The following is a 13,933-nucleotide window of genomic DNA, read 5'->3' on the forward strand; positions in this document are numbered from 1 at the left end:
GCATGTGCACACAATATACCACTAATAGGCAGCCTGTGTCACCCCCACCCAGCATGTGCACACAATATACCACTAATAGGCAGCCTGTGTCACCCCCACCCAGCATGTGCACACAATATGCCACTAATAGGCAGCCTGTGTCACCCCCACCCACACCCCCACCCAGCATGTGCACACAATATGCCACTAATAGGCAGCCTGTGTCACCCCCACCCAGCATGCGCACACAATATGCCACTAATAGGCAGCCTGTGTCACCCCCACCCAGCATGTGCGCACAATATTCCACTAATAGGCAGCCTGTGTCACCCCCACCCAGCATGTGCACACAATATACCACTAATAGGCAGCCTGTGTCACCCCCACCCAGCATGCGCACACAATATGCCACTAATAGGCAGCCTGTGTCACCCCCACCCAGCATGTGCACACAATATGCCACTAATAGGCAGCCTGTGTCACCCCCACCCAGCATGCGCGCACAATATTCCACTAATAGGCAGCCTGTGTCACCCCCACCCAGCATGTGCACACAATAAGCCACTAATAGGCAGCCTGTGTCACCCCCCTCCCCAGCATGCGCACACAATAAGCCACTAAAAGGCAACCTGTGTCACCCCCACCCAGCATGCGCACACACAATATGCCACTAATAGGCAGCCTGTGTCACCCCCACCCAGCATGTGCACACAATATGCCACTAATAGGCAGCCTGTGTCACCCCCACCCAGCATGTCTGTATTCCGCTGTGTCTGTCAAATCTGACTGCATGGAGGTCTCTAGTCTGCTGTGTCTGTCCAATCTGACTGCATTGAATTCTCTATTCCACTGTGTCTGTCCAATCTATCTGACTGCATGGAGGTCTCTATTCTGGTGTTTATCCAATCCGACTGCATGGAGGTCTCTATTCCGCTGTGTCTGTCCAATCCGACTGCATGGAGGTCTCTATTCCGCTGTGTCTGTCCAATCTGACTGCATTGAATTCTCTATTCTGCTGTGTCTGTCCAATCTGACTGCATGGAGGTCACTATTCCGCTTTGTCTGTCCAATCTGACTGCATGGAGGTCACTATTCCGCTGTGTCTGTCCAATCTGATTGCATGGAGGTCACTATTCCGCTTTGTCTGTCCAATCTGACTGCATGGAGGTCTCTATTCCGCTGTGTCTGTCCAATCCGACTGCATGAAGGTCTCTATTCCGCTGTGTCTGTCCAATCTGACTGCATTGATTTCTCTATTCTGCTGTGTCTGTCCAATCTGACTGCATGGAGGTCACTATTCTGCTTTGTCTGTCTTATCTGACTGCAAGGAGGTCACTATTCCGCTGTGTCTGTCTTGTCTGACTGCAAGGAGGTCTCTATTCCGCTGTGTCTGTCCTATCTGACTGCATGGATGGATGTTCTGCATTTATCCTGACACACATGATTTGCAGCATGACTATTTATTCTGCTGAGTCAGGGCTTGTTCACACTGCAGGCGTTTTCGGCTTTTTTTGCCCGTGCTTTTCAAAAACGCCCCCCCCCGACCACGTGGACAATTAATGTCAATGAGAAGGTTCATATCAGCGTAGGTCGTGCGCGGTGCGCGGTGCGGCTAGGAAAGCGATGCGTGTCTCATTTTTGGGTCGATTCCACCTCAATGGAAGGTCTAGGAAAATCGGCAAACGCATACAAAAATGCGCATTAAGGTGATTGCATTTGCATTTTTAAGAATAAATACATTGTATTTGTTCTTTTCCAGGTCAAAGAGTTTACTTCCTGACTTGCGTCAGGGAGTGAATTACAAAACCGCTCTGGAAGAAACGCTTAGAAAACCGCTAACCACAAAAACACCCACCCAAGCACCGGGAATCGAAAAAAAAGTCACCTCAATAAAAGCCCAACGTGGACAGACACGCGAACATAATGCAATGTTAACAAGGCCTGTCATGATCCTTTGGGGCAAACTATATGGGAAGTTTGCCTTCTCGTAGTTCGTTATAACAATTGGCTAACATTGGGGCTAACTTTTGAGTTTAGCAGTAAGATGGATGATTTTCTGGTTACGCTGATGTTTAAATGCACTGGCCATGCCAATCAGAGAACCCCTAATAGTGTCCTTGTGAGCTTCCCATAATCAATGAAGAGGAAACAGAGCCTGTGTTGTCGGTAAAGTATTCAGAAACGTTGTCTTTTAGTTGGTTGATAAGCTCTTCTTTAGAAAGCATGGAGTCGTTGAGGCGCCAATGAAATTCTCTAGAGCTCAGGGATGAAAGTGAGCAACAGATGGAAATTGGTGAGTGGTTAGACCAGGGGGTGGGTGTATTTTGGCTGCTGGGGCCAAATGTAGGAATTGTTGTTGGACAAATATGTGGTCTATGCGGCTAAAACTATCGTGGGCATTTTGAATAAAAGGTGGTCTTTGGTGGTGGGGTGAAGTTCCCTCCAGATATCGACGTAGCCATATTTGTCGAGTAGTGTCTTAATTCTAGAGCCATGAAGATCTGTTGCTTCAGGGGTAGGACTAGAGGTTGCGTTCCTCTGTCTGTCTAATTTAGGATTAAGGGTAACGTTAGTGTCCCCTGCAATAATAATTTGTCCCATCCCGTGCTGTGTAAGCACCTGAAGGAAATGAGAGTAAAAGTTGGATTGGTGGGCGTTAGGGGCGTAATAGGAGGCAAAAGTTACATCCCTATCATATATTGAACTGATAAGGATGAGATATCTACCTGTGGGGTTGGCAATTTGTTTAGCGCAGATGAATGGGAAGTGTTTCTTGAAAGTAATGGTGACCCCTCTGACTTTAGAGCGGGCACAGGCAAAGAAGGCTGAAGGGAAATGCCTACTTAAGTATTTGGGGCAGGAGGATTGGTCTAGTCTGGTTTCCTGTAAGCATATTACGTCTGCTTGGCAGGCTTTGTAATAAGTAAAGGCTTTGGAACGTTTCTAGGGGGGATCCGAATCCCTGGACATTGTGTGAAAATTTTTTAAAGGTTTGGGGAGTCATGGAGGTCTAATGTAAAGAGGATAGCATAGAAGTGAGGCTATAGGACGGGAGACCCATTGGGGAGGGAAAGAGAGAAGAAGTTGAAGGAAAGAGAGAAGACAAGAGTTAGTGTGTAGGCATAGAGGAATCCGAGGATCATTCCCAGGTTTCTGAGGGACTGACCAAAGAAGGGTCAGAAACAAAATAGACTCAATGAGAGAAGAGTTCCAGATGGTGGGGACCTCTGGTGGAAGCATTTGAGGAACATGAGTTGACCGATTGCCCTGCTCTAACACCTGTAAACTTGGCGGCTGCGGATACGCATGTTATACCCGTAGCCGCCTTTGTTCCCTGTTCACAGGCCTTATCCGTTCCGGCGGCGTCTAGCACGCCGGGAACGGTATTGTCTCTTGCTCATAGGGTCTCTGTATCGCGCACGCGGAGACAGGACCTTTATGCTGTAAGAAGGAGCGTCAGCTGACCTGCTGGTCGGCTGACGTCAGCAGTGACTCACGCTGCTCGGATTGGCTGATTGTTAGGAGGCGTGGTGCTGGGCTCTCCTCGGCTTCTTAAGCCTTCACTAATCATTGGCAACTCGTCTGCTGTTGCGAATACACTCGTGTTAGCGCTCAGACCTAGTGAGGTTCCAGTTGATGATAGATGTATATGCAGTGTTTGCGATATACATCTATCTATAGTTAGTTATTATTACATTGTATTTCTGATAACCTGTGTATGATTCTGGCTACTCTCTGACCTTGCTATTGCTAAACGATTCTGTACCTCTGCCTTTCTGACCTTAGTTGCTGAACCTCTGCCTGATATTAAGTACTCTCTTGCCTGCCGTTTTGGTACTGTCTCTGCCAGCCTGTTATCGTACTTTGCCTGTCTGACTACTCTACTCACCAGTGGGCCCTAGCCACTGGTGAGGTTCTCTGGCCTTTAGAAGCCACCAGCTCCTCTGGTGAGGTTCAGACGCTCTTATATAAGCTCCAGTGACTGATAGTGCCTTGCCAGCTCCTCTGGCAAGGTCTTGCTAAACTATTCAGTCAATTTTGCTGGTATTCTTTCAAAAAAAAGAAAACAGACGGCCGTTTCGCATCTAAATGACGCGTGGTACGCAGCGTGACCAAGCGTCATTTAGACGCGAAACAGCCGTCGCTCTCCTACCCAGTGCCTGACACCCACCTCCACATCGCTCATCCTGCTCCACGCTGGGGGACATGTAAGCTAAGCCTAGCGCTTATTCCACACCATGAATGTTTGACTGATGTCACATCAAGAAAGTTTGTACTGACAATGTGATTTGCCACTATTTTCACAAATATATACTGTTTTTCAAGACGGAAGGGGCACGGACATTTTTGCTGTTTTCTTTTTTTGAAAGATTTTGTCAGTTTTCTGTATGTTCTTGTGCAGAGCACACGTCTGAGGGCAAATCCTGTTACAAACTGTGGATGCTGCAGGAGAACAGAAGGACATTTACCTATGTTAACAAATCAGCTCACGTAGTAATATTGTGGCCACACCATACCTCTTTTTACTTGATATACAATTGTGCTGGTATTACCTTGCCAGCTCCTCTGGCAAGGTCTAGTCTAACTATTCAGTCATTTGTACTGTCAGTACCTTACCAGCTCCTCTGGTAAGGTTTAGCCAAACTTCTTTAGTTCTCTCATTATTAGTACTTTCCCAGCTCCTCTGGTAAATGTATTGTTATTTGTGTTGATAGACCCTCCAGCTCCTCTGGATACGTCTACACTGTTGCAGGTAGTACCCACCAGCTTCTCTGGTGAGGTCTAGCACTGTTGTTGCAGATAGTACTCACCAGCTCCTCTAGCTACAGTATACTAGTATTATTGGTGATACTGCAGATCACCACATAATCAGGTATATTTTGTGTATGTTTATTTTGACTTTTTATTTTATTTTCAGTTCAGGTTCTCTTTAAAAGGAAATACATATGGCAGCCTCTATATTCTTCTCACTACAGCTGCCCTTTAACTCATTTGGACTTGGTATGCAATATTGTTAATATATATAAAAATGTCTTTTTCTATGTTAATGTTTCAAAATAAACCCCACTGTTTCCACTTTTAAATGGCATTGTCGCGTTTTTGTGTTTTGTTGTCTTTTTGCTAAACATGACAGTGTTATAATAAAGTATGGAAGAGCTGGCCACAAACTATACAATATTTTTCATCCAATCTTACCATTTCTATGCAATATAAGGTAACTGCCTAAATTACTCATTCAATATATGCACCCAGTTTACCCTTATACTACATAGCTTTGGTAAAATTGGATGAAAACGATTGTATCGTTAGTGGCCACCTTTAAGCCTTGTACACACATCCAATTTTGATTGACCAATGACTGGCCAGTTTTACCACCTCCATGTAGAATGAGAGCCAACAGATTTTGAATACTATGAGCAGGTTGTGTAGGTAATCTCTCATACTACATGGCAGTGGTAAAATTAGTCAGTGATCAAATGATATATAATGATACTATGAACTGTATGTGTAGAATGGATAATGAATAGAACATTAGTTGCTAAGAAAAGAGTCTCATATTTTTACTTTGTTATATAGGTTTTTTCTAATAACATCGCACCATTCTGTTATATTTGCAGTTTAGAAACCCCATTGTGTTTTTAACCTATAAAACAAAGCAGAAATAATGACTATTTTAACTTTCCTGCAGTAAACCCTTATCTCAAGCTGTCTCTCACAGTTTCTCTGCTGTTTAAGTGCTTCAGAAAACAGGACTGTATCCGAAGAGCTCAGATAAGCTATTTTGTATAGATAACTGGAGGCAGAGCCGGGACGAGGTCCTTCAGCACCCAAGGCTGAGACACCAAAGTGCGCCCCCATCCCTCCCACACCAGCCATCACACACTGATTGCTATTAGACTAAGAGGCGCCCCAGGACCCCCAACATATTAATCTCCAGTTATCTGGCTTGCAGTCACTGCCATGCATCCCCTTTTCTTATTTCTTTCTGCTTCAAACACAATAGGGGAATGATAGTTGAGTGAGTTGTGCGCCCCCTCCTCCACTGCGCCCTGAGGCTGGAGCCTCTCTTGCCTCTGCCTCGTCCCGGCCCTGACTGGAGGTTTTATAACTCTTCGTGTACTGGAAAACATGATACTTTTTTTTCTTTACTACTAATGTTCTATTTCTTAGCTGTACTACACATACAGTTTATCTCATATGTTTAATTTCGGTACAGGTTTGTTTTAAGGGCTGGAACCTACAGAAGCTGTTTCAGCCATGCTTTGGAATCAATGGTAATTCCAAAAGCACAAGGCTAATGAAAGGCAATTGGGATGATTCCACAGGACCAATTTTCCTCAAATTGCAATCGCGTGTCCTGTAGCATTTTTGGAGCGATTAAAGCCAATGGGTACCGGTTAAAAAAAAGAAAAAGTCAGATACTCACCTAAGGAGAGGGAAGGCTCGGTCCTAATGAGCCTTCCCTCTCCTCTCCCAGGGCCCTCGGTGCTGCGCTGGCTCCCCCGTTCGCGTCCGCCGCCGCAGGAACTTCGGAGGTCTTCGGGAGCACTCGGGTTTCCAAAGACGGGCCGCTCCATACTACGTACGCGCGAGCGCGTCATAGAGGGTGCTCGCGCATGCGTAGTATGGAGCGGCCGCGTCATCGGGAGCCCGAGTGCTCCCGAAGGCTTCCGAAAGGTCCCTTCGGCATGCGGAAGTGGCAGTATTTGACCGAATTGGTCGAATACTGCCACGGGGGATCCTGCGCGGGACCGGGCACCGGGAGAGGAGAGGGAAGGCTCATTAGGACCGAGCCTTTCCTCTCCTTAGGTGAGTATCTGACTTTTTCTTTTTTTAACCGGTAAACATTCACTTTAAGCTTCAATGCAAAAGTACAGAGTCTGTAAATTGCTATCCACTATAGTTTATAACTAGAAATACTGTACAGCAAAACCTTGGATTGAGAGCAACTTGTTTTGAGAGCACTTTGCACAAAAAATGTTTATGACATAGTGCAAAAAAAAATGTATCAGTGCGTTTATAAGCATTCCAATGCAGGGGCGTAACAATCAACCCTACAAGGGTTGCAGCCGCAGGGGAGCCCAGAAGCCACAGGAGGCCCCTTGGGGGGAGAAGTTTATTTTCCCTGCCATTAGAGACTGACAACTAAGGGCACAGAGAGAAAACACTTTCTGTTCTCTGCACAATTATTCTAATGACTGCATCTGCTCAGCCATTGATCAGGAACCATACAAAGTTTCGCAGACAAAGATTAGTGGACAGTCTCTATTCAGTGTGCAGCAGGCTCTTGTGTACGGCGCCTGGTCCCCAACCTCTCTACCCTTCCCCAAGTGCTCTGTACTGTAGTGATGCTGGAGAACTCTGCAGAGCCAGTTCTGCTCCATCAGAGATGGACAGAGTAAGTGCAATAAACTGAGGCTGGGAGTACACTCGTCTGTCGGTTTTCTGTCTGCATTTTCTGTACACCATGTGTGTCTGTATGTGTGAAAGCATGCACCTTTTATCACAGAAGCTAAAGTAATTGATAGAAAAAATGCGTGCAGTGCTTCACTGCTGTTTTTATCTGCATGGGGAAAACACATTCATGTGTGCACTAGCCATTTGAATAACATTGGTCCTCAATTTACCTGTGCAGAAAGTAAGGGGGGAGGGGGCCCCATCCAAATTTTTGCAGGGGGTCCAGTGATTTCTAATTACGCCCCAGTTCCAATGTTAAAAGTGTAAAGTGTACCTGAGACGAGAAGCTCAGGTACCATACTTATCTGGGGCCTCCTTAACCTGTTGGGGACCACGGACGATGAATCAACGTCCAGCAGGTGGTGCTACTGTTCTGACCGGACGTTGATTCAACGTCTGCGCTAACAAACCGTCCCGACGCGATCGTGCGCACCCGGCGGGGGAGATTAAGCTGTCATATGACAGCTGGCATCTCCCCCTAGTGATCAGCAGCCATCGCGTATGGTTGCTGATCACGTGATCACTACGATCGCCGTCGGATCGTAGTGATCACTTTGACAGCTGCGGCGGTAGGGGAAAAAAGAAGAGGATCCACTCACCTCCGTGCCGTTCCAGCGACGATCGGCGCCCCCTCTGCTCTGGCCGGCATCTCTGCTCCGTCTGACGTCAGCGCCGGGGTCCCGACTTGATGACGTCATCAGGCCGTGACCTGGACCTGAGCGTCATTTGGAGCGGAGATCCCGGCTGGAGAAGAGGTGGCTACTGCGGCTCATCGCTGGAGCCTGGAAGGTGAGTGATGGCTGCCAGCTACAGGGGGGACACCTGCCTCCATGGGGGACACCATGCCCAGCCAGCCACAGACGGGAACCGGCCGCCCGACCCCCAAGCGCGCCCTTCCCCTCCCCCTCCATGCAAATTGCCCTGGTCCTTAAAGGACTTACGAGCCCAACACGGTAAAAAAAGGTCTGTACCTGTATGACATTGGAAGGCACGGAGGACGCCATCCGCGCCCTCCGTGCAGCTCCGCCGGGTCCCCATTGCTTAGCCTCCCCTCGGCCGGACCCCGACCCCACAGCCCGGGTCGGGCTCCCCTGCCTCCTCAAATATGGCCGCCGGAGGAGGCCGCGGCGATGCGGACTGTGCAGCTCTAGGGCCTCCCTCCCCGATCCACGCTACGTAGCATGGATCGGGGATGGAGGCCCTAGAGCTGCGCAGCCGCGGCGGTGCGGACTGCGCAGCCGCGGCCTCCTCCGGCGGCCATATTTGAGGAGGCAGGGGAGCCCGACCCGGGCCAGGGGGAGGCTAAGCAGCGGGGACCCGGCGGAGCTGCACGGAGGGCACGGATGGCGTCCTCCGTGCCTTCCAACGTCATACAGGTACAGACCTTTTTTTACCGTGTTGGGCTCGTAAGTCCTTTAAGGGGGGTTGGGCGGCCGGTCCTGAAGTGGTTAAAGAGAATCTGAAATGATTCTTGTTTGCGTTACTAAATACATTTTTCAACAGTGCTATTTATTATAATGTAAATGCCCCCCTTAGCGCTGCTCTGGTTGCCGCCAACCACTTTGAAAAAACGGTACTTCCTGGAATTAGATGGCCGCAACCCCTGTACAACATCCTGGTCACGGCCATTCCTTCTCTGCGTCCCTCTGTACAGCCCCGCTTATGTGCACGCACGCCGCACGTCGTAGTGCGCCTCACTGCTCCTATGTGCACAGAGTTAGGGAGGGTTGCACGCATGCGCACTTCCACCCACTGTGCATGGCACACGCTGAAAGGGGGCAGAGAGGGGTGGAGAGTGGCAGAGATTTACAGCGATTGACTGGTGAAGAGGCAAAGCTACTGAACACAGCTTTTCCTCTTCCTGGTAGCAAATTCTGCAACCAGTTTGATCATGGAAGATAGTGCGGACATTTGAGTGAAGAAATACTCGTTTTGAAGCGGGGATGCGGCAAATCAATCAGCATTTTATGCTGATGATAATTAAAGTATAAAAAAGGGAGGGGGGGGGGGGGAAACACTTCAGTGTCTCTTTAAAGGAAACCTGAGATCACACACACACACACACACACACAAAAGCATACATACCTGGGGGCTTCCTCCAGCCCCCTCCCCCCCTCGGTGCCCTCCTCAGTCTCCTGCATCTTCCGTAAATGCTCCTGTTATCTTTGGCAGTCAGGGCTTACTGCGCATGTCCAGCCAAGCGCACCTGAGCCGCTCCCGTCATGGGGGGAGCTGCGGGAGCGAGACGGGGGAGCGTGTGCTGCCGCACTGCGCATGCACCGACTGGCCAAAGATAACGGGAGTCCTTGTGGAAGATCCAGGAGGTGAAGGACGGCAGTGTGGGAGCGATCAGGCCAGAGGGGCCAGGAGGAAGCCCAAGGTATGTATGAATTTTTTTTTTTTAGCGTCATCTCTGGTATACATTAAGCATCCTTAATGTTGGGAATACACTGAGATTTTTTGGCAGATAGATGTTTTCGATAGATAATTTCCGACATGTCCGATTTCTCATAGAAGTGAATGGAAATCAATCGGAAAAACGATCAGAAAAATTGGAACATCTATCTGGCAGTAAATCTGCAGAAGAATCTCATTCTGTATTCCCAGCATTAGGCCGCTCAGTCCCTGCAGTTTCCCCGATTGGCTCCTGTTGTCCGCAATTCAGCCCGAACAATTGCTGACTCGCCCTTTATCACAAATGTGTGGCCAGGTGCGCTCCCCCCGGGATTGTTGTGCACCTGCGCAGTAGTACAGCGCAGGATGCTTCCAGGGACGGGAGCGTGACAGAGAAGCGCGCCTAGCCTGGCCATGCATGCACGATGAAACGTGGCTCAGCCAGACTTTCAGGCTGAATTGCTGGGACAGGAGCCTCCCGGAGAGATGGCGAAGCACGAGCGGCCTCAAGGGGGCTTAAGGAAGCCCCAGGTAAGTATGGAACCTGAGATGCTTCTCGTCTCTGGTACACTTTAAATACACAATTGCTAGAAATGCCACAACAGCACGGCAGGGTAGTGGTTAGCGCTCTCGTCTTACTGCAATGAGTTTGTTTGTTCTCTCTGTGTCTGCATTGGTTTCCTCCGGGCACTCCGGTTTCCTCCCACATTCCAAAAACATAAAGATAAGTTAATTGGCCCTAGCTTAGGATACAGACACTACACAATACATACATAGACATATGACTAGATTGTGAGCCCCTCTGAGGGACAGTGAAATGATAAGACAATATACTCTGTACAGTGCTGCGGAAGATGTCGGCGCTATATATAAATACTAAATAATAATATGTACAGGACCAGGGCTGTGGAGTCAGTGCAAAAATCATACGACTCCTCAGTTAATAAAACTACCAACTTCGACTCCAGATAACTAAAATTGCTTCAACTCCTCACAGCAAAGGACAACTGTCACCTTCTAGAATTAGTGACAAGGAAGCTGGTTAAATAAATCCATATTTTATTTCAGAAATTTTTATCCAATTAAACGATAAAGAGCTCACCTGAACAAGCAAGGCATATAGCTAAAACTATCATAAAAGCAGCCCGAGGGGGAATGGCACATATTCTCCACCAACAGAATACATAACAGCAGCTTTACAATAACAATTATTGCTTACTGGACCCACCACACAAGATGCTCCAGTTACCCCCATACATAATTACAAAGAGTTTGTGTCTGCTTGTTTATGGAGAGACTCCAGTCTGGGCACCCAACCCTGAGACATTCATGAGCAGTAGCTGAAACATTAGGTGATGAACCTGCACGATCAAATCTATCCACACATTCAACTGTTCAACAAGGAGAGCTGTCCGAGTAGTCCGAGGCCAATTATAAGCTACAGCAAAAGGCAATAAGAAGTCCTACATACATCCTCCTTTTCTTAGAGGCCAATAAGTTGAACTTTAAAGTAACTTCTAGGCCTGTTTTAAAATGATACTGAAATGAGGAGGGTGTTGATACTTACCTGTGAAGAGGGAACGCCCTGGATCCAATTTAGCCTTCCCTGTAACCTCGGTCCAGCACAATTAACCCTGATGCAGGTAATCAACCAACTAGTCAAATTCACGTTTGGGGACCCTCGGAAGGCTTAGGGGGCCAGTGTCCCCAAGTGCTCCTGAAGACGGGCAGTTCCGCACTGGACATGCATGGGTGCTTACTCACACATGTGCAGTACGGAGCTGCACCTCTTCGGGAGCATTCGGGGACACAAGTACTCCTGAAGCCTTCTAAAGGTTTCCAGAGGTGGTGTAACCTCACGGGGGAGAGCGCTATAGAGGGAACAGTGAAGGCTCTATAGGATCCAGAACCTTCCCTCTCTATAGGTAAATATCAGCTGTTTTTTAACACATCACTACAGATTTGCTTTAAAGTGTACCCGAGATGAGAAGCATCTCAGGTTCCATACTCACCTGGGGCTTCCTTAAGGCTGCCTGCCCCTCGTCATCTCCCCGGGTGGATCTGGTCTCTGGCAATTAAGCCCAAAAGCCTGGCCGAGTCACACTTCGTAACGCATGCGTGGCCCAGCCAGGCACAATCTCCTGTCATGCTCCCCCCGGGAGCATTCTGCGCCTGCACAGTAGTACTGCACAAGTGCAGAGTTCTCCCAGCCACAGGAGCGAGATGGGGAGAGCGCCTGGCTAGGCATGCGGAATTCGGCCAGGCTTTCTGGCTTAATTGCTGGGGACCGGAGCCACCTGGGGAGACGGCGAGAAACGAGAGGTCTTAAGGATGCACCAGATAAGTATGGAACCTGAGACGCTTCTCCTCTCTGGTACACTTTAAAGCATACCAGATGTGAAAATAGTAACAGAAACCGGGGGAACAGGCATATACTCTTGCCTGTCGCTTCCCCCGTTCTCCTTTCTGCCCCCCGCAGTATGCCTAAATGACATCATGTGCATGTCGTAGTGATGTAATACGCTTGCGCAGAGCACTACCGGCCACAGGTGCGTGTATTACGCTTGCAGCCCGGCCAGCACCTGCATGGTAAAGCCCACCTCTGGCGACCCGAAAGAGGGTCCTGGGGGGCTTTTAGACAACATACAGGGGGCAAAAAGGAGAACGGGTGGAGCGACAGGCATCAGGACAGGTAAGATTATATGCCTGTCCCTTCTGTTTCTGTTACTATTTTCACATCTGGTGTCCTTTAAGTATACTTGACCTGAGACAAAGCTACTTAGGGCAAGCATAGAGGTTTATTCATGCTTGATCCATAAACCTCTGTGCGTTGTCTGTTCCTCTCCCCATTCACCTCCATTCCTGTAGTCACACTTAAAAAAAAAAAAAAATGTTTGGCCAAAGTGACATTTCAGATGAGAAAAGGCAAGTTTGCTGCCATGCTCCCTCCTATTACATTAAGGGGAGTGAATGAGGCAGAAAAAGGGCAGGAAGGGGAGGGTGATAAGAAGGAATATCGCAGCAAGCCCGCCTCTTCCTGTCCGAGGGTTTGACTTGCGCCAAAAGTCTAACTTGTCAAGAAGTGATTATTTGAAATTGAGGAGAGGAACAGACAACACAGAGGTATGTGGTTCCAATATGAACTTACCTCTGTGTTTGCCTCTGCCACCTAAGGAAAAGTTATTGGACATTGTAATAACAAGCACAACTTTTTCCACCGTAAATGATCTAAGGGCCCTTTTACACTTAATCAGTTGGTATGCGTTAGTGTGCGTTAGTACGCGTTAGTGCGCGTCGGTACGCGTTTTTTCCATAGCAGTGCATTGAGAAGAATATTTCAGTTAAAACGCATTAAGTGTGAAAGGTGCCATAGGAAAACATGGGACTTACTTTAAAAATCAGTTTTCTTTCCGTTTTAACTGAGAGCAACTGATTAAGTGTAAAAGGGCCCTTAGGGTAACATATAGATATATTTGGTTTAGCATAACTGGAGTTTGGTGCCATTTCATTTTATTTAAGATAATTGTGGTCCATAGTTTGCCATTAAGTGAAGTTCTCTGCAGTTCCTCCATCCAGGCGGTCACATAGGAGGTGCTTGGCACTTCAAGTATGTGCCTATGTAAAGTAGGTATAGAGGTTGCCATCTGTGGCGGAGACTAACATAAGAAATACAGTACTGTTGGCTGTCTCGTATCACTGGCCGTGGGAGATTTAGCCAGACCTGGAGATGGCGAATGAGATGTTAATTTTTCAGACTAGCGTGTAAATTTAATGAACGCTATACGCGGCTTGACATTGGGCTAATCAGATGCACTTCCTGTTGAATTTGATTGGCACAATTTCAAGTCACATACATTTTGCATGTAATCCGAAATTATTAGCATCTCCTTAACCATCTCAAGTCAGAAAGCGTTTTATAGATTATTTAGTCAAAGTTCGTCCATTGTAGTCTTTCCTCTCCCGGAGTTACATTCTGAAATGTATCCCTGGTGGTGACATCTTTAGTACTGCCAGGTGATCTCTGCAGATTGTTTGTTTACTGGGATTTCTATGCAGAAGGAGATGCAGCTTGCTTGGTAGTTGGAAAATAAACATTATTTCC

Source organism: Hyperolius riggenbachi, chromosome 3 (genome assembly GCF_040937935.1).
Source record: "Hyperolius riggenbachi isolate aHypRig1 chromosome 3, aHypRig1.pri, whole genome shotgun sequence".
In the NCBI taxonomy this organism is placed as follows: domain Eukaryota; kingdom Metazoa; phylum Chordata; class Amphibia; order Anura; family Hyperoliidae; genus Hyperolius; species Hyperolius riggenbachi.